General features: G+C 17.2%; 9 pseudogenes; 5 read left to right on the top strand and 4 right to left on the bottom strand.

Moving 5' to 3' along the window:
- Positions 1-901: 901 nt before the first annotated feature.
- LOC140674370 (cytochrome c oxidase subunit 1-like) lies at positions 902-8,718 on the top strand (annotated as a pseudogene).
- Positions 8,719-9,749: 1,031 nt separating this feature from the next.
- On the top strand, positions 9,750-10,607 carry LOC140663070 (ATP synthase subunit a-like; annotated as a pseudogene).
- A 215-nt stretch (positions 10,608-10,822) lies between these two features.
- On the top strand, positions 10,823-11,477 carry LOC140674361 (cytochrome c oxidase subunit 3-like; annotated as a pseudogene).
- Positions 11,478-12,679: 1,202 nt separating this feature from the next.
- Positions 12,680-13,937, bottom strand: LOC140663066 (NADH-ubiquinone oxidoreductase chain 5-like; annotated as a pseudogene).
- Positions 13,938-14,289: 352 nt separating this feature from the next.
- LOC140674279 (NADH-ubiquinone oxidoreductase chain 4-like) lies at positions 14,290-15,357 on the bottom strand (annotated as a pseudogene).
- Positions 15,358-16,832: 1,475 nt separating this feature from the next.
- Positions 16,833-17,930, top strand: LOC140663071 (cytochrome b-like; annotated as a pseudogene).
- A 300-nt stretch (positions 17,931-18,230) lies between these two features.
- LOC140674271 (NADH-ubiquinone oxidoreductase chain 1-like) lies at positions 18,231-22,190 on the bottom strand (annotated as a pseudogene).
- A 979-nt stretch (positions 22,191-23,169) lies between these two features.
- On the top strand, positions 23,170-24,350 carry LOC140674265 (NADH-ubiquinone oxidoreductase chain 1-like; annotated as a pseudogene).
- An 84-nt stretch (positions 24,351-24,434) lies between these two features.
- LOC140676353 (cytochrome b-like) lies at positions 24,435-25,626 on the bottom strand (annotated as a pseudogene).
- Positions 25,627-25,857: the final 231 nt, after the last annotated feature.

The raw sequence follows: 25,857 nt of genomic DNA, 5'->3' as shown, positions 1-25,857 counted from the left end.
ATTTTTATTAATTTAAATTAAAAATTAATAATGATAAAATTAGTATTATTTATAAAATTTATTTTTAAAAATTTGATAATAATTAATAATTTATATTTAATTAAAGAATTAGGCAAAATAAATTTATTTAATATATTTAAATAAAATTAAGTCCACCTGTTTAATAAAAACATGGTTTTTAGAAAATAATTAAAGATTTATTCTGCTCAATGATGTGTATTAAATAGCCGCAGTAATTTGACTGTGCTAACGTAGCATAATCATTTGTCTTTTAATTGGAGGCTGGAATGAAGGAATGGATGAGATTTAAGCTTTTTAAATTAAATAATAAAAATTTAAATTTTGAATAAAAATGTTCAAATAATATTATGGGACGATAAGACCCTATAGAATTTAATATAATTTTTATTAAAATACATTAGTTTTTAAATTTAGTATAAAATTATATTTAGTTGGGAGGATTAAAAAATTTTATAAACTTTTTTAATTTTATTTAATAGATAATCATATATTTATGAAAATATGAATAAGTTTTAAAAAAAATTATTGAAAAATTAATTACCTTAGGGATAACAGCGTAATATTTTTTTTAAGATCATATTATAAAAAATGATTGCGACCTCGATGTTGAATTAAAATAAAAATTAGATGGAAAAATTTAATTATTTAGTCTGTTCGACTATTAAAATTTTACATGATTTGAGTTTAGATCGGCGTAAGCCAGATCGGATTTTATCTATAATTAAAGTGTAAATAAATTTGTACGAAAGGACTTTTTATTTGAAATTTTTTTTAAATTAAAGAATAATATTAATTTTATAAAAATTGTAGATTACTTTGGCAGAATAGTGTAATAAATTTAGAATTTATAAATATATAAAAATAATTTATATAAGTAATAATTAAAAATATTTATTATTATTTAGTTTTAAATTTATTAAATTTATTAATTTTATTATTAATTTTATTGTTAGGGATTGCTTTTTTAACTTTATTAGAGCGGAAATTTTTAGGATATGTACAAATACGTAAAGGTCCTAATAAGGTCGGGTTAGTTGGTATTTTGCAACCTTTCAGCGATGCTATTAAATTATTAAATAAAGAATTATTTTATGTTTATAAATCTAATTATCGATTATTTTATTTGACTCCTTTAATGAGATTTGTAACTATATTATCTATATGATTATTATATCCGTTTGCTACTAATTTTTATTATTTAAATTATTCTATTTTATTAATAATTATTTTTATATCTATTGGCGGGTATTTCATTATTTTTATAGGATGGTCAGCAAATTCAATTTATTCAATAATAGGGTCTATGCGATCTGTTGCTCAAATATTATCTTATGAAGTAAGGTTTATTTTAATTATTTTAATTTTAATAATTATAAGAGAAAGATACTCTTTTTTGGATTTTTATAAATATCAAATTTATATTTGGTATTTAGTTAGTTTATATCCTTTATTTTTGTTATATTTTATTAGAATTTTGGCTGAGTTAAATCGTAGCCCTATAGATTTTATTGAGGGCGAATCAGAGTTAGTTTCAGGGGTTTAATATTGAATATTTTAGGGGGGGATTTACATTAATTTTTTTATCTGAATATGGTATGATTATTTTTTTTAGATTTATTAGAATTATTTTATTTACTAATTTACTTTTATATTCTATGTTAATATTTGTTATAATTAATTTAATAAGATCTTTGATTATTTTTATGCGAGGATTATTACCTCGAATGCGGTATAAATAAAAATATATTATTAGATTTATTAAATTAATATAAACATAAATTAAAATGAAAGAATTTAAAATCATTAAAATAAAAATAAAGTAAAAATTTGAATTTAATAAAAAAATATAGATTATAGTTCATTTAAAAATAAAAAACGTTAGTGGGGGAATTCTGACTAAATTAAAAATTAATAACAAACAAATTAAATTAAAATTAATTGAAGGAAAGTTATTACTTAAAGAAAATCTAAATGAAATTTTAAAATATATAAAAATTATAATAATAATTAATGGGATAAGTGTATAGAATATTAAATATGAAAATCAGATTAGGGTTTTAAAATAAATTAAAATTAATATTTATCCGGTCAATCGAAGAAAACATTTGGTTAATTGAAGAAAATCTTAATAAAATTTTAAAATTTATTGAATTAATTATTTTAAAGGCGGAGATAAATGCAGATGTTAAAATTATAAAATATAGTAAAAAAATTGGAGAGTTAATAAGTGAAATTATGTATAAAGGAATAATTTTTTGAATTGTTAAAAAAATAAATAATGAATATCAATCTAAAAAAATAGCTACAGAAGGGATTCATGAATGAAATGGGGGGATCCCTAATTTAATTATAATAGAGATAAAAAAATTGATTATAATAAAATTTATTTGTATATATATAAAATTATTAATAATTAAAGTTAACATTATTATTAAGGAAGCTAAAGCTTGAATGAGATAATATAAAAAAATAATTTTTTTATTTTTTAATTTAATTGATAAAAAACAAATGAATAAAAAATTATTAATTTCCATAATAATACAAATTATTAATAAATCGTATAAAAATAAAGAAATAAAAGAAAAATAAATTAAATAAGACATTAAAAAAAATTTTATGAATAAATTATGATGCATATAAATAAAATTAATTTTTTAGTTGTATTAAACTTTGAATAAATATTGAATATTAATATTATATTTTAATGTATTATAAAGCATAAAAATTTTTGAAATTTTTTGAGATAGTTTAAATCTATTAAATATAAAAAAATTAATTTAAATGAAAACATATATAAATTATGTATGATTTATTCTATCAAAATAATCCTTTTATCAGGCATATCATTAAATAAATTTTTAGTTATTAATAAAATTTAAATAGCAAAAATAATTAATTAAATAAGAGAAAGATAAAATTTCTATATTTAGGGTATGAACCTAAAAGCTTAGAGAATTAGCTTACTTACTTTAATTAAATAAATATAAATTAGTATAATATTTTTGAAAATTGACTATTAATCATTAGTTAAAATTAAATATGATAAGTAAATTTAATTTAAAAAAAGGTTATAAGTAAATTTAAATAAATAATTTAAATTAAATTTGTATTAGTAAAAATAATAAAAGAATTTATTAAAATTAAAGTAGTTATAAAGATTAATTAATAAATTAAATAATAAAATATTATAAATAAAATTATTATAAAAATTGATTTTTTAAAAATAATTAGTTATTATAGAATTAAAAAAGTATAATTAGTTAAAATAAAATTCAGAGGGAGAGAGTAATTTTATTTAAATTTAATAATTGACTATTTTAATTATATGTATTTATAAAAAAAAAATATATTATTAAAATTAAAATTAAAAAACTTATCTATAAATAAAATAATTAATAATAATTAAAAATCTTATTTATATAAATTTAAGGAGAGTATTTTATAGAAAGTAAAAAAAATTAAAAATTTAAGTTTTTATTTATATATACATTAATATTATTTAATAATTATTATTTAATGTTAATAAAATATTTTAATTATTTTTATAAATATATAATTAATTATATATATTTAAAATATTTAATTAACATTAATTATTTAATATTAATTAATTAAAACTTATTAATCATTATTTTTAATTTAAAATATTTTTTTAATTTATTAAATTTATTTTAATTTTAAAATTATAATTAAACTATGCTAAAATAAATAAATTATTAAATTTTTTCAAAAAATTTTAAATTTTAAAACCATTTTTATAAAATTTTTATAAATAATATTAATAAATTTTTTAAATTTTAAAATTAATTTATAGATTATCCCATAAATTTTTAATATAAATCAATATATTTATTGTAAATAAAAATTATTTTAAACTTTAATAAAAATTTACATATTTAAATTTATATCTAAATTAAATTTATATAAAAAAAAATTAAATATCAAAAAAATTGATTAAAATATCTTCTCTAAATAAATATTAAAAATAATTTTTTTATATTAAATTTTATTTATTTATTTAACTCTTTTTCTTTCGAGAAATTTATTTATCAATAATTTTTTTTAATAAACCCTGATACAAAAGGTACATTCAACTAAAATTACTCTAAAAAAATTTTTTTATTTTCATTTACATTACATTATCATTAAAATTAAAATAATTATTTTAAAATTTTTTACTAAAACTTTTTTTTTTTTAATATAATTTTATTTAATAATTTATAATATTTTTCTTATATTTATTTATTATTAATAATTTATTTATTAATTATAATAAAATTTAAAAAATTTTTAATTAATCTTTTCAATGTAAATGAAAAATTTTTATTTAAACTAAAATTTTTTTTTATTCTAAATACATTTTCCAATATATTTACTTTGTTACGACTTTTTCCATAAATTTTTATTAATGAAAATGACGGGCAATTTGTACATATTTTATTTAAAATTCAATTTAAATATTTTTTTAACTTTACAATTAAATTCAATATTTATAAAACTTTAAAAATTTATTTCAATTAATTAAATTAAATGTAACTCATTTAAATCTTAACTATTCTACATTTTGATTTGAATTATAATTATAATTAATTTTTAAATTATTAATCTTTTAATATAATTTTTTAACAACAATATATAAAAATTAAATTAAGTAATTCTATTCGTGGATTATCAAATTAATCAACAAGTTCCTCTAAATCATAAAATACCGCCAAATTTTTTATTTTTAATGATTAACATTTAATATTTAATTATATTTTATTTTCATTTAAATAATAGGGTATCTAATCCTAATTTATTATATAAATTTTTTTAATTTTATTATTAATTTAAATAAAATTATTTAACTTTTAATATCTATTCATATTTCACCATAAAAAAATAAATTAGTTAAATATATTTATTTATTTATATATTTTATATTTATATATAATTATTTAAATTTATTTTTATTTAAAGTATAAACCGCAATTGCTGGCACTTTATTTATTAATAATAAATTATAATTTTCTATTATAAATTTTTATTTAATTAATTATTATAAATACTAATTTATATATTATTAAATTATTTAAATTTTATATAATTTTTTAAAATTTTATTTATACTTTAAATTATAAAATAAATTAAAAAAAAAAATTAATTTTGTAATTATATTTATTAATTATTAAAAACAAATTATAAAAATAATTTAAATTTAAATTTAATATGAATATAAAATTTAATTTATAATATACATAAAAAAAAAAATTAAATAATATTCCCCCCCCCTTTTTTGTATTATTATCATTATTATTAATTATTAATAATTATTTAAATATATTAAAATATTTTATTAATAAATAATTTTTTTTTTCTATATTTTAGGTTTTTAATATTTTAAATTAAAAATAATGATTAATAAGTTTTAATTAATTAATATTAAATAATTAATGTTAATTAAATATTTTAAATATATATAATTAATTATATATTTATAAAAATAATTAAAATATTTTATTAACATTAAATAATAATTATTAAATAATATTAATGTATATATAAATAAAAACTTAAATTTTTAATTTTTTTTACTTTCTATAAAATACTCTCCTTAAATTTATATAAATAAGATTTTTAATTATTATTAATTATTTTATTTATAGATAAGTTTTTTAATTTTAATTTTAATAATATATTTTTTTTTTATAAATACATATAATTAAAATAGTCAATTATTAAATTTAAATAAAATTACTCTCTCCCTCTGAATTTTATTTTAACTAATTATACTTTTTTAATTCTATAATAACTAATTATTTTTAAAAAATCAATTTTTATAATAATTTTATTTATAATATTTTATTATTTAATTTATTAATTAATCTTTATAACTACTTTAATTTTAATAAATTCTTTTATTATTTTTACTAATACAAATTTAATTTAAATTATTTATTTAAATTTACTTATAACCTTTTTTTAAATTAAATTTACTTATCATATTTAATTTTAACTAATGATTAATAGTCAATTTTCAAAAATATTATACTAATTTATATTTATTTAATTAAAGTAAGTAAGCTAATTCTCTAAGCTTTTAGGTTCATACCCTAAATATAGAAATTTTATCTTTCTCTTATTTAATTAATTATTTTTGCTATTTAAATTTTATTAATAACTAAAAATTTATTTAATGATATGCCTGATAAAAGGATTATTTTGATAGAATAAATCATACATAATTTATATATGTTTTCATTTAAATTAATTTTTTTATATTTAATAGATTTAAACTATCTCAAAAAATTTCAAAAATTTTTATGCTTTATAATACATTAAAATATAATATTAATATTCAATATTTATTCAAAGTTTAATACAACTAAAAAATTAATTTTATTTATATGCATCATAATTTATTCATAAAATTTTTTTTAATGTCTTATTTAATTTATTTTTCTTTTATTTCTTTATTTTTATACGATTTATTAATAATTTGTATTATTATGGAAATTAATAATTTTTTATTCATTTGTTTTTTATCAATTAAATTAAAAAATAAAAAAATTATTTTTTTATATTATCTCATTCAAGCTTTAGCTTCCTTAATAATAATGTTAACTTTAATTATTAATAATTTTATATATATACAAATAAATTTTATTATAATCAATTTTTTTATCTCTATTATAATTAAATTAGGGATCCCCCCATTTCATTCATGAATCCCTTCTGTAGCTATTTTTTTAGATTGATATTCATTATTTATTTTTTTAACAATTCAAAAAATTATTCCTTTATACATAATTTCACTTATTAACCCTCCAATTTTTTTACTATATTTTATAATTTTAACATCTGCATTTATCTCCGCCTTTAAAATAATTAATTCAATAAATTTTAAAATTTTATTAAGATTTTCTTCAATTAACCAAATGTTTTCTTCGATTGACCGGATAAATATTAATTTTATTGTAAACCCACAATTTTATTGTGGGTTTACAATAAAATTTTTAAAATTTTTAAATCTTAAAGATTTTAATATTTTAATTTTTTTATTAAAAATTTCTTTAAATTTGCAATTTAATATTTTAATTAAACTATAAAATATATAAAAATCATTATTTTTATAATATATAATATCAGAAAATTAAAATTTTCTTAAATAAATTTACAATTTATTACTTAAATCAGACATGATATTTATTATTATATTATATCACTTAAATTTAATAAATAATTTTATTATCAATAAAAACATTCTATGAATAAGTGACTTTATTCAACTAATCATAAAGATATCGGCATTCTATATTTTCTATTTGCAATTTGAGCCGGGATAATTGGATCTTCTATAAGAATAATTATTCGTTTAGAACTAGGATCATCTAATGCACTAATTAATAATGATCAAATTTATAATTCAATAGTTACTAGACATGCATTTATTATAATTTTCTTTATAGTTATACCATTTATAATTGGGGGGTTCGGAAATTTTCTTGTTCCTTTAATACTTGGCTCTCCAGATATAGCCTATCCTCGAATAAATAATATAAGTTTTTGACTCTTGCCTCCCTCACTCTCTTTACTTTTATTAAGTAATTTTATTAATGATGGAACTGGAACTGGGTGAACAGTCTACCCTCCTCTAGCCTCTAATATATTTCATAATGGTCCTTCAGTAGATTTAACAATTTTTTCTCTTCATATCGCCGGAATATCTTCTATTCTAGGGGCTATTAATTTTATTTCTACAATCTTAAACATACATCACAAATTCCTTTCAATTGATAAAATACCTCTTTTAGTTTGATCGATTTTCATTACAGCAATTCTCCTACTTCTATCTCTCCCAGTTTTAGCCGGAGCAATCACAATACTTTTAACAGATCGAAATTTAAATACTTCATTTTTTGATCCATCAGGTGGGGGCGATCCCATTCTTTATCAACATTTATTTTGGTTTTTTGGTCACCCCGAAGTTTATATTCTTATTCTTCCAGGATTTGGGCTAATTTCCCACATTATCATAAATGAAAGAGGAAAAAAAGAAACTTTTGGTGCTTTAGGAATAATCTATGCCCTAATAGCAATTGGATTCTTAGGCTTTATTGTTTGGGCTCATCACATATTTACTATTGGATTAGATGTTGATACTCGGGCTTATTTTACTTCTGCAACAATAATTATTGCAATTCCAACAGGAATTAAAATTTTTAGTTGAATTACAACACTTCATGGCACAAAAATTAATTATAATTCCTCTCTTTGATGGGCTATAGGATTTATTTTTTTATTCACAATAGGAGGATTAACTGGAATTATATTATCCAATTCCTCAATTGATATTATTCTTCATGATACATATTATGTTGTTGCCCACTTTCATTATGTTCTTTCTATAGGGGCCGTATTTGCTATTATTGCTAGATTTATTCACTGATTCCCTCTTATTACAGGATATTCTTTAAATAATTATTTTTTAAATATTCAATTTATCTCAATATTTGTAGGCGTTAATTTAACATTTTTTCCTCAACATTTTTTAGGATTAAGAGGCATGCCTCGACGATATTCAGAGTACCCGGACACTTACCTTTCATGAAATATTATTTCTTCAATTGGTTCATTAGTTTCCATCATTAGATTAATTTTTTTAATATATTTAATTTGGGAGGCTCTATCGTCTAAACGCCTTGTCTTAAACATATTTTATTTAAATCCTTCATTAGAATGATTAAGAAAATTTCCACCTGTTAATCATAGATATAATGAAATTCCTTCAATTTAATTAATATTTATTAACTTAAAAAATTTTAATATGGCAGATTAGTGCAATAGATTTAAACTCTATATATAAAGATAAATTCTTTTATTAAAAATAAATACCTGAATAATTTCTCTTCAAAATTCTAACTCGCCTACATATGATATAATAATTTTTTTTCATGATTTTACTATAATAATTTTAATTTTTATTACTTTACTAATTCTTTTTATTATAATTTCAATAATTAATAATAAATTTATTAATCGATTTATACTTCAAGGACACACTATTGAATTAATTTGAACTATTTTTCCAATATTTATTTTAATTTTTATTGCAATCCCATCAATTAAAATTTTATATTTAACTGATGAAATATTTAATAATAAAATTACTCTAAAATCTATTGGACATCAATGATATTGAAGATATGAACTCTCAGATTTTTTGAATATTGAATTTGATTCATTTATAATCCCCACTAATGAATTAATCTTTAATGAATTTCGCCTATTAGACGTAGATAATCGTTGTGTCCTTCCTTATAATTATCCCATTCGTATTTTAACAACTTCTATAGATGTAATTCATGCCTGAACAGTCCCATCTTTAGGAATTAAAATAGATTCTACACCTGGACGATTAAATCAATCAATATTAATTATGAACCGACCAGGTCTTTTTTTTGGCCAATGTTCAGAAATTTGCGGCATAAACCATAGATTTATACCCATTGTTATTGAATCAACAAACTTTTTTAACTTTAAAAATTGACTCCTTTGTTTTAATTAAATAATTAATAACTATAAAATATAATTTTTACATTCATTAAATGACTGAAAGTAAGTTTTGATTTTTTAAGTCAAATTATAATAGATTTAACACCCTATTTTTAATGTAAAGAATTAGTTTAATATTAAAAACATTAAATTGTCAGTTTAAAAATATTTTTATTTTTATAAAAATATTCTTTTATACCACATATAATACCTATAATATGAGCAATAATATTAATTTTATCTATATCTTCACTTTTTGTAATTTTAAGTATTATTTATTTTTATCCTATCAATTTAAAAATTAGTTATAATAATAAAATTTTAAATGATCCTAAAAAATGAACTTGAAGATGATAATAAATTTATTTTCTATTTTTGATCCCTCAACTAGAATTGACCTTTCTTTAAACTGACTAAGAACTTTAATTATTTTTCTTATTTTTCCATACCAATATTGACTTATTCCCTCTCGTCTACATATATTTTTTAATTTTTTATTAAATTTTCTAATAAAAGAATTTAAAATTTTAATTAATTATTCCTACTCTAATTTAATTATTTTTATTAGCTTATTTTTATTTATTATTGTAAATAATTTCATAGGCTTATTTCCCTATGTCTTTACATCTTCTAGTCACTTAAGTTTTAGTCTTTCTTTATCCCTATCCCTATGGATTTCTATAATATTATTTAGAATTTTAAATTATACTAATGACTTCTTTTCACATCTTACCCCTCAAGGAACCCCATTCATCCTAATGCCATTTATAGTTATTATTGAATCAATCAGTCTAATTATCCGGCCTTTTACACTAGCAATTCGTTTGACAGCTAATATAATTGCAGGCCACTTACTTTTATCATTACTTGGGTCCTCTGGACAAATTATCAGTAATTTCTTTATTTTTTTAATTATAATTTTTTCTCAACTTTTATTATTTATTCTTGAATTATCTGTATCAATTATTCAAGCCTATGTATTTACTATCCTCTCTACATTATACAGAAGAGAAGTTTAATTAATTTAACTATTTCAAATAAATAAATAAATAAATAAATAATAATTATAATCAAATTTCTTAATATTATCATTATGACAAAATTACACCAAAATCATTCCTTTCATTTAGTATCAGTTAGACCTTGACCTATCATTATTTCTTTTAGATTATTTAATAACTTAATTTCAATAATTATATGATTTCATAAATTAGATTATTTAATCATAATTTCTATTCCTTGTACTTTATTATGTATATATCAATGATGGCGAGATGTAACACGAGAATCAACATTTCAAGGATCCCACACAATTAATGTATATATTGGTCTTCGCTTAGGAATAATTTTATTTATTATTTCAGAAATTTTTTTTTTTATTTCCTTCTTCTGAGCTTACTTTCACTCTTCCTTAGCCCCTTCCATAGAAATTGGTCAATTATGACCACCCTTAGGAATTAAACCATTCAATCCATTTGATATCCCTCTAATAAATACTATTATTCTTTTATCCTCTGGCATGACAGAAACCTGAGCACATCATTCTATCTTAAATAAAAACTTTAATGAAAGACACCAAAGTCTCTTATTAACAATTATACTTGGAATTTATTTTACCTCCCTACAAATAATTGAATATTTTGAATCTCCTTTTTCAATTGCTGACTCTATCTATGGATCAACCTTTTTTTTAGCTACTGGATTCCATGGAATTCATGTAATTATTGGAACATTATTTCTTTCAATTTGTCTTCTTCGTATAAATTTTCTTCATTTTAGAAGATCCCACCATTTTGGCTTTGAAGCAGCAGCCTGATACTGACATTTTGTAGATGTTGTTTGATTATTTTTATATATCTCTATTTATTGATGAAGATACTAAAATATTATCTAATTTAAATTAATTTATTACCTTATATAAATTTATATAGTATATTTCATATTACATTTAATTTCCAATTAAAAAAATTAATAAAATTTTAATATAAATAATTTTAACTTTTATTTACATAATTATATTTTTTATTATTTTATCAACTCTAATTTTATTAATTAATTTATTTATCTCATCTAAATCATTATCAAATCGAGAAAAAATTTCACCATTTGAATGTGGATTTGATCCCCTATCTAATTCTCGACTCCCATTTAGAATTCAATTTTTTTTAATTAGTTTAATTTTTTTAATTTTTGATATTGAAATTACCCTATTAATTCCACTAATTTACATATTATATTTTATAAATAAAATTATTATTTTTTCTTCATTATTGTTTATTTTTATTCTAATTTCTGGCCTAATCATTGAATACTTAGAAAAATCAATTGATTGAAAAACTAATTAAAATCTTTAATTCTTATATTAATAAATTTATTCTTTATTATTAATAAATTTTATATAGGATTTTAGTTAAACACGAAAGAATAACATTTAAATTGCAATTAAAAATTAAATATCTTAATATTTAAATCTTAATTTTTCTTTTAAAGTAAATAATTACATTTAATTTCGACTTAAAAATTTGATTAATTTTAATTAATCTAAAAGAGCCACTTCAAGTAAAGTTTTTGAAATAATACTTCTTGAGCTTCTAACTCAATATTTAATGAAAGATTTCATTTTATTTCATAAATTTAATAAATGCTTAATTAAAATTATTAACTAAAACCAAAAAAGAGGTAAATTATTGTTAATAATTATATTGAATTTATAAAATTCTAGTTAATTTTTCTTTATTATTTATTATATTAATTTATATAGTTTAATTAATAAAACCTTATATTTTCATTATAAAAATAATAAATTTTTTATTTATAAATAAATTATTTAAAAATAAAATCTTATTATCTTAATATCTTCAATATTATGCTTTAAAAATTTAAGCTATTTAAATATAAATCACTTTAAAAATTAATTAATAAAAAAAATAATCAATAAAATTAACACTGAAATAAAAATAAATATATAAATTTTGAATAATTTTATTTTAATTACTAAACTATTTATTATTCTATAAATAATTTTCTTTCCTATAAATTCAACTCATATTTTATCTATCTCATAAATATTTAATCTTCAAACTATAATAGGACTATAAATTCATATATATATATAATTTATAAATCATATTGATCTAAAAAAATAACTAAATATTAATATATTAATTAAATTTTTAATAAATACAACTAATCTTAACAATACCCCCACAAATAATAAAAACATTGTAGTTATTTTTACATCTACATTCATAAATAAAAAATAATTATCAAAAAAAAATATTCACATTAATATAGATCCTCTAATTAATCTTAAAATTAATAAAACAAATATTGATAAATTCATTAATTTATCTTCTTTATAATAATAAAATCTTGAATTTTTAAAGGAACCAAAATAAACATAATACATTAATCGTAAAGAATATGATACAGTAAAAGAGATTGACAAAGTAATTATTATTAATAAAAAAATATTAATATTATTCAAATAAATAATTTCTATAATTAAATCTTTAGAATAAAATCCGGCTAAAAAAGGAACTCCCATTAAGGCCAATCTAGAAATATAAAATCTTATTATAGTAAATGGGATAAATTCATTTAAATTACCACATAACCGAATATCCTGATTATTATTCATTAAATGAATTATAACCCCCGCACACATAAATAATAATGACTTAAAAATTGCATGAGTCAAAAGATGAAAAAAAGCTAAAAAATTAAACCTTAACCTTAAAATTATTATTATTAACCCCAACTGACTTAAAGTAGACAAAGCAATAATTTTTTTTAAGTCATTCTCAAAATTTGCCATTAACCCAGATATAAATATAGTAAAAACTGAAATATATAATAAAATTTTCTCAATACCCCTGCTCATCAAATATTTATTAAAACGAATTATTAAATAAACCCCGGCAGTGACCAAAGTTGAAGAATGAACCAAAGCTGACACTGGGGTTGGGGCTGCTATAGCTATTGGTAACCAAACAGAAAAAGGAATTTGAGCACTTTTTGTAACTGCTGCTAAAACAATTATTCTTAAAATTAACTTAGAATTCCTTATAAAACTTAAACCTCAACTTCCAAATATAAATATTAATCCAATTCTTATTAATAATCCAATATCCCCAATTCGGTTGCACAAAACTGTTACTATACCAGAATTATATGATAAATAATTCTGATAATAAATCACTAAACAATAAGAGGTTAATCCTAAACCATCCCACCCAAATAAAATTCTAATTAAATTAGGGCTAATAATTATTAAAATTATTGATAAAACAAATATAATTACTAATTTAATAAACCGATCAATAAACATATCATCACCCATATAAATTATTCTATATAATATGATTATTGATGAAATTAATATAACTACCCCAATAAATAATGATGAAACTCAATCAAATAAAATATAAAATTCTACATTAATTGAATTAAAATTAAAAAATAATCACTCCATCATATATCTTAAATTCATTAAATTTAGATATAACCTTATAAAAAAAAATAATATAAAAATAATTATTATAAAAAATGAATAAATAAATAAATTTATAATAATCTAAGATAAATTTTCTCTATATCATTAATTTCACAAATTAATATTTTATTTTAAACTACTTAAATTAAGTAAAATTATAATAAAATAAAATAAATAATAAACATTTAATTATTTATTAAATTAATATTATTAATAATAACTAATATAATAAAATTAAATTAATGCATTAAACTTAAATTTAAGATTATTAAAATTAAAGGAATTAAATGAATCAAAATAATCATATAATCTTTTAAATAGATTATTGAAAATTTTTCCTCAAAATAATTAAACCCATGCTGAATATATGAATATAAATATAATGAATAAGCACTCCTAAAAAAACAAATCATTATTATATAAATAATAATAAATATCTCCCAGCTAATTAAAACTCTAATTATAAAAATTTCCCTAAAAAAATTTAAAGAAAAAGGAAAAGAAAAATTAGAAACACATAATAAAAACCATCAAATTCTTAAAGATGGAAAAATATTTAATATTCCTTTATTAAAAAAAATCAATCGACTCCCTGACCGCTCATAATATAAATTCACCATAAAAAATAAACCTGATGAACATAAACCATGCGAAATTATTAAAATATAAGCACTAATAAATCCTAATTTTATTATTGTTAATATTGAACATATTATTATATTCATATGTACAACGGATGAATAAGCCACCAAACTCTTCATATCAATTTCAACTAAACATAAAATACCAATAAACAATCTCCCGACAATCCCAACTCTAAAAATTACATATCTATACTTATTCCTTTGAATAATAAATATTATAATAAAGCGTAATAGACCATACCCGCCTAACTTTAATAAAATAGCGGCTAAAATTATTGATCCATAAACAGGTGCTTCAACATGAGCTTTAGGTAATCAAACATGAAAAATAAAAATTGGTAATTTAATAAAAAATGCTATAAAATAAACCAGATAATCTCAAAACCCCATATTAATTATTATATTTTTTATCAATAAATTAAAATCAAATGTTATATTATTCTTATAAATTTCAAATAAATAAATTAATAAAGGTAAAGAAATAAATATTGTATATATTAAAAGATAATAGGATGCTGAAGTTCGTTCAAAATTTAACCCTCAATAAATAATAACAATAAATATAGGAATTAATCTTAATTCAAACATTAAATAAAATAATATCAAATTTATAGAAGAAAAATAAATAATTAAAATTAATAATATAATTTCAAATATTAACATCTTTTTCTCGTAATTTATTTTAATTAATCTATTATACCCCTCCTCCAATTGAATAACTATCCTTATTAAAGCCAAAATCCAAAATCTTAAAACTAATAAAAAAAATGAATAAAAATCAAATCCTATAAAGATCCTAACCATAATTCAAATATCATCTTTAAATATAAATTTAAATAAAAATAAAAATCTAAAAATAAAACATGAATTATAAAAAAATATAATTTTTTTATTTTTTATTAATAAAATTATAAATATAAAAAAAAATAAAAATTTTATCATATTAATTCAAAAATAAATAATAAATTTTATTATACTATAGTTTATATTAAAACATTAATTTTGTAAATTAAAAATATTTATTATAATAAATTAGTATAAATTATTAAATATTTTAATATAAAATAAATATTATAAATTTTTAATTTTTTAATTAAAACTTATTAATATTAAATAAATAATATAATTCATTTCCATGAAAACGAACAATAATTACTAATAAAGTTAATCCTAAAACTCCTTCACATACCCTAAAAACTAAATAATAAATTATAAAAATTTCCAAATTAAACATCCTAAAAATTATAAATATAATTATTGATAAAATTAATACTATTAATTCAATTACTATTAAGATAACTAATATAAATTTATATATAAAAATTAATAATAATAAAATAATTATATATATATACATATAAATTAATAAATCAATATAAATAATTATATAATCCATTATATTAATTATATAATTCAAAAAAATAAATTTATTTATGCCATTAATCTCCAAAATTAATATTCTTTTTCTAAACTATTTTTTGAAATTAATTAAAATTTTCATTAATTTTTATTGATATATTTTCAATTTATTTAATTTAATTATTAAACTATTTTTTTTTCAATTCCTTATTTATGAACAAAGAATTACTTACTTTTACCATTTTAATTTTTTTAATATTTTTTATTATTTTATTTTTCTTAACTACTAATAATAATTCTATTCATCCTATTTGAATAATTATCTCTATTTTAATTTTTAGAATACTTATTTGCATAAATCTTTCAATTTGACAATCTAATTACATTTACTCTATTATATTATTCCTAATTATAATTAGAGGCTTATTAATTATTTTTCTTTATTTTACAAGATTAATCTCAAATGATCAAAATAAACTTAATAATTACAATTTTTACTTACTTATATTATTCATTTTAAATTGATTATTATTAATTAGATTTATATATTTCAATTTTCCTTGATCTAATTTATTTAAAAATAAATTTAATTATAATGATTCAATTATAATCTTAAAATTTAATGAAATAAATTTTCAAAATATTATTAATCTTTATGAATACCCATATAATAATATAACTATTAGCTCAATATTCTACCTATTAATTTCATTATTTACTATTATCAAAATTTGTTCTATTAAATTATTTACCATACGTAAAATCAATTAAAAATTTATTTATGAATAATAACATTTATTAATGACTCTCTGCTTAAACTTCCAACACCAATTAATATTTCTTATTGATGAAATTTTGGATCATTACTAGGAATATTTTTACTTATTCAAATTTTAAGGGGGTTTTTTTTATCCATACATTATTGCCCTAACATAAACTATGCTTTTGATAGAATTATTCACATCATTCAAAATGTAAAATTAGGATGATTACTACATAATATTCATATAAATGGAGCTTCAATATTTTTTATTTGCTTATATCTTCACATAAGACGAGGATTATACTATAATTCTTATAAACTCTTCAATACCTGAATAATTGGGGTAAGAATTTTCCTAATTTCTATAGCAACAGCTTTTTTAGGATACGTTTTACCATGAGGCCAAATATCATTCTGAGGGGCAACAGTTATCACTAATTTAATTTCTACAATTCCCTACATAGGAAATATAATTGTCCAATGAATCTGAGGAGGATTCTCTATTAATAATGCAACCCTAAATCGATTTTATTCTCTTCATTTTATTCTTCCCTTCCTAATTATAATAATAGTTATTTTGCATCTATTTTTCCTTCACTCAACAGGGTCTTCTAATCCTTTGGGGACTAACAGAGATCTTTATAAAATTCCATTCCATATTTATTTCACCATAAAAGATAATATTACTTTTATGATTTTTATCATAATTTTTTGAATCATTAATTTAGAATATCCATATATGTTTAGTGATCCTGACAATTTTCTCCCCGCAAATCCTATGGTTACCCCTATTCATATTCAACCTGAATGATATTTTCTCTTTGCTTATGCTATTCTTCGATCAATTCCTAATAAACTAGGGGGTGTAATTGCCTTATTAATATCAATTTTAATCCTATATACCCTCCCTCTTCTAACCCCTAAATTCAATTCATTAATAATTTATCCTATTAATCAATTATTATACTGAATTTTTTTAAATACATTTATCCTTCTTACTTGAGCTGGTGCCCAAGTAATCGAATACCCATTCATCAGAATTAGTCAAATTTTATCAATTATTTATTTTCTTTATTTTATTCTCATATTTACTGTAATAAAAATCTGAGATATTATTCTATTTAAATAAAAATTTATTTGTATCATTTATATTTAATTTATTTTAGATAATTAATAAAACCCCACCAGTTAATGATCTTGATTAATAAGTTTATGTTTTGAAAACATAATAAAGAAATTTAAAATTTTCTATTAACTTTAAAAATTACTTATTTTAATTTCAAACAACATAACATGTAACATAATAGAATAATTTTATAATTTACCTTTTAATTTTTATTACTTTTATTTAACTTACAAATTTAATTAATTTAATAAATTATTTTATTAGCTAATATTATTACCTCACTCCCTATTATAAAACAATAACTATTATAAATTTTATTCTTAAAATTAAAACCAAATACATTAAAATAATGGGCAAAATAATCTTTCAACATAAATATATTAATTCATCATATCGTATTCGAGGCAATAACCCACGCATAAAAATAATCAAAGATCTTATTAAATTAATTATAATAAACATTAATATAGGATATAAAATCAAATTAGTAAATAAAATAATTCTAATAAATCTAAAAAAAATAATCATTCCATATTCAGACAAAAAAATTAATGTAAACCCCCCACTAAAATACTCAATATTAAATCCCGAAACTAACTCTGACTCACCTTCAATAAAATCCATAGGTCTACGATTTAACTCAGCTAAAACCCTAATAAAATATAACAAAAATAAAGGATATAAATTAATTAAATACCAAATATAAATTTGATATTTATAAAAATCTAAAAAAGAATATCTTTCTCTTATAATCATTAAAATTAAAATAATTAAAATAAATCTTACTTCATAAGATAATATTTGAGCGACAGATCGTATAGATCCTATTATTGAATAAATTGAATTTGCTGACCATCCTATAAAAATAACGAAATACCCCCCGATAGATATAAAAATAATTATTAATAAAATAGAATAATTTAAATAATAAAAATTAGTAATATACGGATATAATAATCATATTGATAATATAATTACAAATCTTATCAAAGGAGTTAAATAAAATAATCGATAATTAGATTTATAAACATAAAACAATTCTTTATTTAATAATTTAATAGCATCACTAAACGGTTGCAAAACACCAATCAATCCTACTTTATTAGGACCTTTACGTATTTGAATATAACCTAAAAATTTTCGTTCCAATAAAGTCAAAAAAGCAATTCTTAATAATAAAATTAATAATAAAATTAATAAATTTAACAAATTTAAAACTAAATAATAATAAATATTTTTAATTATTACTTATATAAATTATTTTTATATATTTATAAATTCTAAATTTATTACACTATTCTGCCAAAGTAATTCATAATTTTATAAAATTAATATAATTCTTTATAAAAAAAAAATTTCAAATAAAAAGTCCTTTCGTACAAATTTATTTACACTTTAATTATAGATAAAATCCGATCTGGCTCACGCCGATCTAAACTCAAATCATGTAAAATTTTAATAGTCGAACAGACTAAATAATTAAATTTTTCCATTTAATTTTTATTTTAATTCAACATCGAGGTCGCAATCATTTTTTATAATATGATCTTAAAAAAAATATTACGCTGTTATCCCTAAGGTAATTAATTTTTCAATAATTTTTTTTAAAAAACTTATTCATATTTTCATAAATAAATGATTTATTTATTAAATAAAATTAAAAAGTTTATAAAATTTTTCTGTCCTCCCAACCAAATATAATTTTATATTAAATTTACAAACTAATCTTATATTAATAAAAATTATATTAAATTCTATAGGGTCTTATCGTCCCATAATACCATTTAAACATTTTTATTCAAAATTTAAATTTTTATTATTTAATTTAAAAAGCTTAAACTTCATCCATTCCTTCATTCCAGCCTCCAATTAAAAGACAAATGATTATGCTACCTTAGCACAGTCAAATTACTGCGGCTATTTAATATTTATCATTGAGCAGAACAAATCTTTAATTATTTTCTAAAAACCATGTTTTTATTAAACAGGTGAGCTTAATTTTATTTAAATATATTAAATAAATTTATTTTGCCTAATTCTTTAATTAAATATAAATTAATTATTATTAAATATTTTAAAAATACATTTTATAAATAATACTAATTTTATCATTATTAATTCTTAATTTAAATTAATAAAAATATTTTTTTAACTTATTAAATTTATTTTAATTTTAAAATCATAATTAAACTATATTAAAATAAATAAATTATTAAATTTTTTCAAAAAATTTTAAATTTTAAAACCATTTTTATAAAATTTTTATAAATAAATAATATTAATAAATTTTTTAAATTTTAAAATTAATTTATAGATTATCCCATAAATTTTTAATATAAATTAATATCTATTATAAATAAAAATTATCTCAAACTTTAATAAAAATTTACATATTTAAATTTATATCTAAATTAAATTTATATCAAAAAAAACTAGATATCAAAAAAATTGATTAAAATATCTTCTCTAAATAAATATTAAAAATAATTTTTTTATATTAAATTTTATTTATTTATTTAACTCTTTTTCTTTCGAGAAATTTATTTATCAATAATTTTTTTTTAATAAACCCTGATACAAAAGGTACACTTAATTAAAATTACTTTTAAAAATTTTTTTATTTTCATTTACATTACTATCTTTAAAATTAAAATAATTATTTTAAAATCTTACTAAAACTTTTTCTTTTTAATATAATTTTATTTAATAATTTATAATATTTTCTACACTTTATTATTAATAATTTATTTATTAATTATAATAAAATTTTAATAATTTTTAATTAATCCTTTCAATGTAAATGAAAAATTTTTATTTAAACTAAAATTTTTTTATTCTAAATACATTTTCCAATATATTTACTTTGTTACGACTTTTTCCATAAATTTTTATTAATGAAAATGACGGGCAATTTGTACATATTTTAATTAAAATTCAATTTAAATATTTTTTTAAATTTACAATTAAATTCAATATTTATAAAATTATAACAATATTTTTAAAAATTTATTTCAATTAATTAAAATTAAATGTAACTCATTTAAATCTTAATTATTCTACATTTTGATTTGAATTATAATTATAATTAAATTTTTAAATTATTAATCTTTTAATATAATTTTTCAACAACAATATATAAAAATTAAATTAAGTAATTCCATTCGTGGATTATCAAATTAATTAACAAGTTCCTCTAAATCATAAAATACCGCCAAATTTTTTATTTTTAATGATTAACATTTAATATTTAATTATATTTTATTTTCATTTAAATAATAGGGTATCTAATCCTAGTTTATTAAATAAATTTTTTTAATTTTATTACTCTTTAAATAAAATTATCTAACTTTTAATATTTATCTATATTTCACCATAAAAAAATAAATTAGTTAAATATTATTTATTTTATATATTTTATATACACTTATAATTATTTTAATTTATTTTTATTTAAAGTATAACCGCAATTGCTGGCACTTTATTTATTAATAATAAATTATAATTTTCTATTATAAATTTTTATTTAATTAATTATTATAAATACTAATTTATATATTATTAAATTATTTAAATTTTACATAATTTTTTAAAATTTTATTTATACTTTAAATTATAAAATAAATTTATAAAAAAAAATTAATTTTTAATTATATTTATTAATTATTAAAAATAAATTATAAAAATAATTTAAATTTAATATTAATATAAATGTAAAATTTAATTTATAATATATACATAAAAAAAATTAAACAATATTCCCACCTTTTTTTATTATCATTATTATCATTATTATCATTATTATTAATTATTTATAAATATTTAAATATATTAAAATATTTTATTAATAAATAATTTTTTTTTTTTTATATTTAAATTTTTAATATTATAAATTAAAAATAATGATTAATAAGTTTTAATTAATTAATATTAAATATTTAATGTTAATTAAATATATTAAAAATAATTTATTAATTATATATTTATAAAAATAATTAAAATAATTTATTAAAATTAAATAATAATTTTTAAATAATATTAATGTATATATAAATAAATACTAAATTTTTAATTTTTTATTTATAAAACCCCCTTTCTCTTTAAATTTATATAAATAAAATTTTTAATTATAATAATTATTTTATTTATAAATAAATTTTTTAATTTTAATTTTAATAATATATTTTTTTTTTTTAAAATACATATAATTAAAATAATCAATTATTAGATTTAAATAAAATTATCGCCCATCCCAAATTTTATTTTAACTAATTATTTTAATTAATTTTATAATATCATTATATTAAAAAATCAATTTTATAACAATTTGTTATCTATAATATTTTATTATTTAATTTATTAATTAATCTTTATAACTACTTTAATTTTAATAAATTCTTTTATTATTTTTACTAATACAAATTTAATTTAAATTATTTATTTAAATATAGAAATTCTATCTTTCTCTTATTTAATTAATTATTTTTATTATCTAAATTTCATTCATTAATTAAAAATTTATTTAATGATATGCCTGATAAAAGGATTATTTTGATAGAATAAATCATACATAATTTAATATATATGTTTTCATTTAAATTAATTTTTTTTATATTTAATAGATTTAAACTATCTCAAAAAATTTCAAAAATTTTTATGCTTCATAATACATTAAAATATAATAATTAATTATAATATTTAATGTTTATTCTGTCAAAACTTAACATAATTAAAAATTTAAATTTTGAATAAAAATGTTTAAATGGTATTATGGGACGATAAGACCCTATAGAATTTAATATAATTTTTATTAATATAAGATTAGTTTGTAAATTTAATATAAAATTATATTTGGTTGGGAGGACAGAAAAATTTTATAAACTTTTTAATTTTATTTAATAAATAAATCATTTATTTATGAAAATATGAATAAGTTTTTTAAAAAAAATTATTGAAAAATTAATTACCTTAGGGATAACAGCGTAATATTTTTTTTAAGATCATATTATAAAAAATGATTGCGACCTCGATGTTGAATTAAAATAAAAATTAAATGGAAAAATTTAATTATTTAGTCTGTTCGACTATTAAAATTTTACATGATTTGAGTTTAGATCGGCGTGAGCCAGATCGGATTTTATCTATAATTAAAGTGTAAATAAATTTGTACGAAAGGACTTTTTATTTGAAATTTTTTTTTTATAAAGAATTATATTAATTTTATAAAATTATGAATTACTTTGGCAGAATAGTGTGATAAATTTAGAATTTATAAATATATAAAAATAATTTATATAAGTAATAATTAAAAATATTTATTATTATTTAGTTTTAAATTTGTTAAATTTATTAATTTTATTATTAATTTTATTATTAAGAATTGCTTTTTTGACTTTATTGGAACGAAAATTTTTAGGTTATATTCAAATACGCAAAGGTCCTAATAAAGTAGGATTGATTGGTGTTTTGCAACCGTTTAGTGATGCTATTAAATTATTAAATAAAGAATTGTTTTATGTTTATAAATCTAATTATCGATTGTTTTATTTAACTCCTTTAATAAGATTTGTAATTATATTATCAATATGATTATTATATCCGTATATTACTAATTTTTATTATTTAAATTATTCTATTTTATTAATAATTATTTTTATATCTATCGGGGGGTATTTCGTTATTTTTATGGGGTGGTCAGCAAATTCAATTTATTCAATAATAGGGTCTATACGATCTGTGGCTCAGATATTATCTTATGAAGTAAGATTTATTTTAATTATTTTAATTTTAATGATTATAAGAGAAAGGTATTCTTTTTTAGATTTTTATAAATATCAAATTTATATCTGGTATTTAATTAATTTGTATCCTTTATTTTTGTTATATTTTATTAGGGTTTTAGCTGAGTTAAATCGTAGACCTATGGATTTTATTGAAGGTGAGTCAGAGTTAGTTTCGGGATTTAATATTGAGTATTTTAGTGGGGGGTTTACATTAATTTTTTTGTCTGAATATGGAATGATTATTTTTTTTAGATTTATTAGAATTATTTTATTTACTAATTTGATTTTATATCCTATATTAATGTTTATTATAATTAATTTAATAAGATCTTTGATTATTTTTATGCGTGGATTATTGCCTCGGATACGATATGATGAATTAATATATTTATGTTGAAAGATTATTTTACCCATTATTTTAATGTATTTGGTTTTAATTTTAAGAATAAAATTTATAATAGTTATTGTTTTATAATAGGGAGTGAGGTAATAATATTAGCTAATAAAATAATTTATTAAATTAATTAAATTAATTAAATTTGTAAGTTAAATAAAAATAATAAAAATTAAAGGGTAAATTATAAAATTATTCTATTATGTTAATGTATGTTGTTTGAAATTAAAATAAGTAATTTTTAAAGTTAATAGAAAATTTTAAATTTCTTTATTATGTTTTCAAAACATAAACTTATTAATCAAGATCATTAACTGGTGGGGACTTATTAATTATCTAAAATAAATTAAATATAAATAATGATAAAAATAAATTTTTATTTTAATAGAATAATATCTCAGATTTTTATTACAGTAAATATGAGAATAAAATAAAGAAAATAAATAATTGATAAAATTTGGCTAATTCTGATGAATGGATATTCGATTACTTGAGCACCGGCTCAAGTAAGAAGGATAAATGTATTTAAAAAAATTCAGTATAATAATTGATTAATAGGATAAATTATTAATGAATTGAATTTAGGGGTTAAAAGAGGAAGGGTGTATAGGATTAAAATTGATATTAATAAGGCAATTACACCCCCTAGTTTATTAGGAATTGATCGAAGAATAGCATAAGCAAAGAGAAAATATCATTCAGGTTGAATATGGATAGGGGTAACCATAGGATTTGCAGGGAGAAAATTGTCAGGATCGCTAAATATATATGGATATTCTAAATTAATGATTCAAAAAATTATGATAAAAATCATAAAAGTAATATTATCTTTTATGGTGAAATAAATATGGAATGGAATTTTATAAAGATCTCTGTTAGTCCCTAAAGGATTAGAAGACCCTGTTGAGTGAAGGAAAAATAGATGCAAAATAACTATTATTATAATTAGGAAGGGAAGAATAAAATGAAGAGAGTAAAATCGGTTTAGGGTTGCATTATTAATAGAGAATCCTCCTCAAATTCATTGGACAATTATATTTCCTATGTAGGGAATTGTAGAAATTAAATTAGTGATAACTGTTGCCCCTCAGAATGATATTTGGCCTCATGGTAAAACGTATCCTAAAAAAGCTGTTGCTATAGAAATTAAGAAAATTCTTACTCCAATTATTCAGGTATTGAAGAGTTTATAAGAATTATAGTATAATCCTCGTCTTATGTGAAGATATAAGCAAATAAAAAATATTGAAGCTCCATTTATATGAATATTATGTAGTAACCATCCTAATTTTACATTTTGAATGATGTGAATAATTCTATCAAAAGCATAGTTTATGTTAGGGCAATAATGTATGGATAAAAAAAACCCCCTTAAAATTTGAATAAGTAAAAATATTCCTAGTAATGATCCAAAATTTCATCAATAAGAAATATTAATTGGTGTTGGAAGTTTAAGTAGAGAGTCATTAATAAATGTTATTAAGTTTTTATTCATAAATAAATTTTTAATTGATTTTACGTATGGTAAATAATTTAATAGAACAAATTTTGATAATAGTAAATAATGAAATTAATAGGTAGAATATTGAGCTAATAGTTATATTATTATATGGGTATTCATAAAGATTAATAATATTTTGAAAATTTATTTCATTAAATTTTAAGATTATAATTGAATCATTATAATTAAATTTATTTTTAAATAAATTAGATCAAGGAAAATTGAAATATATAAATCTAA

Source organism: Anoplolepis gracilipes, chromosome 2, assembly GCF_047496725.1.
Source record: "Anoplolepis gracilipes chromosome 2, ASM4749672v1, whole genome shotgun sequence".
Lineage (NCBI taxonomy): Eukaryota > Metazoa > Arthropoda > Insecta > Hymenoptera > Formicidae > Anoplolepis > Anoplolepis gracilipes.
This window is presented reverse-complemented; position numbering and strand designations above follow the sequence as displayed.